Source organism: Alosa pseudoharengus, unplaced genomic scaffold, assembly GCF_046254945.1.
Source record: "Alosa pseudoharengus isolate Yale_2024_CS ecotype anadromous, Long Island Sound unplaced genomic scaffold, YU_APseudo_1.1 YU_APseudo_1.1_scf_9, whole genome shotgun sequence".
Lineage (NCBI taxonomy): Eukaryota > Metazoa > Chordata > Actinopteri > Clupeiformes > Clupeidae > Alosa > Alosa pseudoharengus.
Window position 1 is genome coordinate 5,352,813 of NW_027468881.1, and position 5,672 is coordinate 5,358,484.

Consider the following 5,672-nt stretch of genomic DNA (forward strand, 5'->3'; position numbering starts at 1 on the left):
TTTGATTCTTGATAAAACACAAACTATGCTGTGCATGTCAGCTTTGTGCTGTGAACTTAAATTGAAGAGAATAAAGGGATAGAAATGCAGAAAAAGATTGTGTAGCCTGGCAGTGCCACCGCTCCCACCACGCGCATATCACGCACTTTGCGTTGGGCACCAAAGGACAGAGGGGGCACCCAAATGTAACCAATGAATAGTAGCTTTACTGCAAACTGCGTTTCACTCTTCATCAATAACGTTTACAATGTCAAAATGCACTAACACGATGTTACATGCAAGTTTGATACCTTTTGGGTTCTCTCAATCACCACGTAGTACTAGAATTGGTGGGTCTTCAATCATTCGTTTTCCAAGCATTTAGGCTACACGAAGCACATGATATGCTGAGTCGACTGAAACGCATTCCATTCAGATAGCTAGGTGGATACCAGGCTCATAATTCACTTGTATTCGCAAAACGAAATGTGAAGCAACATGTCATTGCATACTTCCATTTTAGGTGTTTGAGTTATCATTTAAATGTCACTCACTCAAAGCCACTCACTTAGGGCACCGAAATGGCCAGCAGGCCACCATCTTGACATGTCTTTATTAAAGGAACCGTATGTAAAAATTGTATTTCAATTAATCATAAAATTGCCCTGATATGTCACTAGACATTAAGAAATTATGTTCATTTCAAATATTTATATCACTGACAACAGTAGTCTGGCCAGGATATTGTCATTTAAAAAGTGAAGTTGCAGCCCTCAACTGATGTTGATGTTGTCATGTTGTGTTTTGGCCTAATGCGCCACCCTCCACCTATCTACTAATCACAAAGTCAGTAGTGTTTCGTCATCTGGTTGCCAACTCTGCCAGTCAGAGGGGAGGGGAAGGGGATACACCGCTCTACAGTAATTTGAAAGTGATTGTAGTACCCGTTTTGGCCACAATCTTACATACGGTTCCTTTAAGCTTTGATTTACAATATAGTAGGCTCTCTATTGATTTTAATGAGTAGGCCTAGGCCTTAAAGTTACAGTATTTCTATCACAATTTACCAGACTTTGACCTTTTTGTCGGTTTTTAACAAAATTCTGACTATGATTGTTCCTTGTATTGCATTATGAGCACTGCGCCTATTGCATTCTACTGTTGCCTTACCACATCTCCCTCCATTGGAAGAGCAAGCTGCATTGAGCGAAATAAACTGCATTTAGAATGGCAAATCCATATTTCTAGATATTTTGGTGAAAGTAACTTAAAAGTAATGCAATAGTAGTGTAATGCCTTAATATTATAATGTAACAAATTACTTTGAAATGACAGTAATAAGTAATGCATAGTACATTACGATTTTGAAGTAACTTGCCCAACACTGGCGATTATTTTTTCGATGCATCGATTAATCTAACTATTCATTTTACATACATTCATTCGATTATCGATTATCTCCCCTTTAGCTTTGAGATACTTCTTGATTGCATACTGTAACTATAGTTTAGTCTCCTCAAGTTTACTTTAATGCAGCAGTTTTGAACAAATTTGTGCAGCATGGTCACGATGCTAAGCGGATTTAATAGCAATTTAGCCCACTGTGTTCTATGCAGTGCTTCTATGTGGCAACAACAATCCTTCAACAATCGTGAATATTTTCTTAAATGCACATGCAGAGGAGGAGCAGCGGGCTCGTTACGAGAGAGAGCGGGCGGGGCGAGGAAAGGCTGTGTGAGTAAAAAGTGGCTCAATTAAATTATTTTATCTTATCTTTAATTTAAATAGTAGGCCTACAACATAGAACATCAACGTGTGATGGCCGGTTTTGATTTTGTGGTGCCCAGCCACAGATTAGTCAACGTATGGAAAATGGATTAAAAATATTTAGCAGCACACGTTATGCTTGACGAATCGACGCTCATATTTTGCGTCGACGTATTTTTTGCGTCAACGTCATCGATTACGTCGACGCGTTGTCCCAGCCCTAGTGTGTGTGTGTGTGTGTGTGTTTGTCTGTGCATGCGTGTGTGTGTGTGCATGTGTGCAGTGGTGGACATTACTTGAGTACATTTACTCAATTACTGTACTTAAGTTGCTTTTTCATGTATCTGTACTTTATTTCAGTATTTCAATTTTGTTAAACTTTTTACTTTTACTCCAGTACATTTCGAGGCCAAATATCTTACTTTTTACTCCACTACATTTTGTGACCGCTGAAGTACAGCTGAAGTTCCTTTTGGAAAAAAGACTGTCCAAATACATGTGTTACATGTATATTTTCTATTAAGCGAGCTAGGCTTTAAATAATGGTGTTGCCTAACCTATGTTACACTGTAAAAAATAATATGCCCTTTTAACTTAAAAAGGTTTGTTACCCCGCTGCCTTACGTTTTTGAGTTAACTTGACATAACGTTTTTGAGTTAACTTGACATAAAATTAAATTTGATTTAACTTATATTTCTTAGTTAAGTCAACTGAAAATTTTACATAGACTCTTGTTGTGTCAAAAAAGCCATGTAAGTTAACTTGATTAATTTACATGTTGTTTCAAAATAGGATCATTAGTTGAAATAAATTTGTTCAGACATGTATTTTCCTTGTTAGTTTTATTAACTTTTAAAAACTTTTATACTTATTTTTTTCAAAGAGAGGATGCACATCATAATATCGAAGAAAAAAACCAAAACTAACTAAAAATACACAGGTGGATGTACAGCACATCAAATTTGGGGGGGAAACCCATTATGCTACATTAGAAAAAATAATCTGAAAACACACATAAAAACAAATCAAAACTGAGGACCAAGTCCAAGTTCTACGGAAGGTTGTTGTACTACTCTTTACCAAGCAGCCTGTTTTGGAGAAAGCAGCTGCAATGTTCATGTGAAGAGGAGCTCCTTCAAATGTTCAAGAACAGCTTTTGTACTTCAAACGTGAATTTTAGATGCTTCGGGTAGTCCATATTGAGACCCATCAGTCCAAAGAGTTCAAAGGCCTTTGGAATATTGGAAATGTCCATGACGATAAACTGTTCCTCCAAAACAAGACATATGTGATTGATTTTGTAGAACTACGCATTTGCTGCAGTCCTCATACACGATCAGGATCCCTACACTGGTTTCTTTTAAGACATCTTCAACTGGACCAGTTGGCTGAAAAACAAATCACCAGAAAGGTGAATATTTAACTCATTACCAGGGACATGCTTTTATTCTATTACAGTTTAGAACAGTTAAAATAATCTGCTTAGTTCAAATACAATGTTACATGCTTTATAAAATGATGAGTTTCCATCTGTAGAGCATGTCCTTGTATTTCAACCAGTGCTTCCAAATCACATTTAAAGTCATTTGCTAAACCTACCTCACAGGTCTTTAGAATGCTGGAAGTATCTTGACGAAGAAAGTGGGGCATGCCAAGCAGGTTGTTCGCTTATTCTGGTTGGAATCCTGAAATGCAAAAGGAAACACACAAACGCAAACACAATGTTAAACAAAAACAAAATAGAAAAAACTCTGAGCTCATTAATATTCACATCATAGAATGCAGGAGTCATATGTTCAATACTTACATGAGCATCAAGCTATCTGATAATGTCTTGGAGCTTGTGATGGCAGGGTCCCTTTTTCTGAAAAGGACAAGAAACATGGGCAGATATTCATCAAGTTCACTGAGGAAGGTTCTCAAGAGATCAGCAGACATCAGACAGTTGAATTCCGTGAGGATGCAGTGAATGCAGAATATGACAACAAAAAAGAAAAGATAAAAGACATTAAATCAATATTTTTGTGTTCATTCTACAGGCAATTCTGTTAATACCTGGTGACACTATAAAATAAAAAAAAAGTCAATTGTGTGTAGAAATGTCCGTTGAGGTCAACTTGCCTTCTGAAGGTGATAAAACAAGCAGAGCAAGGGGCAAAAGTGGCTGTGCTGTCCGTGCTTCAGAGTAGATCTTCTGATGACCCTCTGATTCCGCGTTGAAAATGGGCTCAGTTTACAGGTCCACTTCATTAACACTCTTCTGTAACAGAGATAAATTACAAGCATCTGAGATTTTAATGCACAAAAATGTGTTTGTAAAAGCATTAGGCCTATTGAGATATCTGTTAAACATTGATACTACATGGCCTACATTATGATACACAATATTATTCAGATTTGAATGAGAACTTTCTATGAACACTGTAAAAATGCTTAGGTAACTTTTATCACCTATACTAAACATAGTGAGAATGAAGTCATGCTTAATAAAGATATGCTTAATGGGTTCATAATAATATTCTACATTTATGTCCACTGTGCTAAATAGCATCGGAGATGGTTGAAATAGGATGTAGGCTACTAAAGGATCTTTGATATTGACTCATTTCTTGCCACACACTCTCAGTGCTGTTTTTAAAGTAAACTTTTGGCTCAAACTGTGAAAACAAACATATCACCCTTACTAATCTGAATTAAGGTTAAATTGTCATTAGTCCTTGTGAAGGGAGAACATGCTGATGGACAAGAGAAGCTTCCGTTAGTTAGCAGTCTAGTTCGTACCCATCTAAGTGAATGTATGCAAATAGATAACCACCAACCAACTTGGCTTGCCTTAAACAAACAAACAAAAACATCTCCTTAGCTATTTTAAATACACAAGGGGAAATAACCATAAGGAATAGAGAAAAGACTTGTTTTCTTCAAGTGGCTTGGTACATTACAGCATTATGATAGCTAGCTTTTACTGGTACTAGCGAGATATGTGGTTAAGCGAAAACATCTACGAAATGCAAGTGTTTCATCCAATTATATGGAAATAGTTCTACTCATTCAATTCATTGAGTGGTTGTGTACTAAAGTTTACTCACCAAAAACACTGAATATTGACGGATTACGTCGGATGAAAGTTGAGACGATTCCTCCATGTGCTTTTCTTCCAACAGGGCAAAGTGATGTAAACAGGTCTGGCCAGAGGTGGCAGTAACGAGCATGTGTCGTGTTTTGTTAGGGCTACTTGTTCATTTAAGTGAAGACAACAAAGTGCTTGTTCATTGAACTTAGAACAAAGTTGAATCAGTGAAAACGTAGTATTTCTTTTTGACTCGACAATTTTCACAGAGTTTAGTTATATTAACTAAACAAATTAAGTTAAAGCAACAAAACCACAGTATTATTTTTTACAGTGTATTATCCACTATTTACTGTACCTTGTTGACCCCTTTTCACAATATTGATGTTACCATAACTAGCCTCTTGACGCCATCGAGCAAATGATAGACAATCTGACACTATCAAACACAAAAGGGAACATCTTGATTTGGTCTGAAAGTGTAAAGCATTCAACAAAGAAAAATGTGGTTATTTTGAAATATCTAAGATAAGATATCACATTAGTTTGTTTTAAGTTCTTTCTACATACAATTATTAGCTGATTTTGTCCTTGAATGGAGGAGAAAGGCTTAATGAATGCCTATGTCTGTGCCGAATCATTTCAACAATAGTAAATGCAACTGTATTAGTCATAATACATTTCAGGACTTTTACTTTCGATACTTAAGTACATTTGAAGGCAAGTACTTTTGTATTTCCACTCAAGTGGAAATGTAAAAGGAGGACTTTTACTTTTACTGGAGTAACATTTGACCATGTGTATCTCTACTTTCACTCAAGTACAGGATTTGTGTACCTCGTCCACCACTGCATG

The 5,672-nt window shown here is 36.5% G+C and overlaps 1 long non-coding RNA gene across 1 annotated transcript; it reads right to left on the bottom strand.

Annotated features, from left to right (window-relative positions):
• Positions 1-2,555: 2,555 nt before the first annotated feature.
• Positions 2,556-4,925, bottom strand: LOC143114563 (uncharacterized). The gene is made up of 5 exons (XR_012984953.1): positions 4,837-4,925; positions 3,869-4,007; positions 3,555-3,611; positions 3,347-3,432; positions 2,556-3,135 (listed from the first exon to the last, which is right to left on the bottom strand). It is a non-coding gene; the product is annotated as an uncharacterized LOC143114563 (long non-coding RNA).
• Positions 4,926-5,672: the final 747 nt, after the last annotated feature.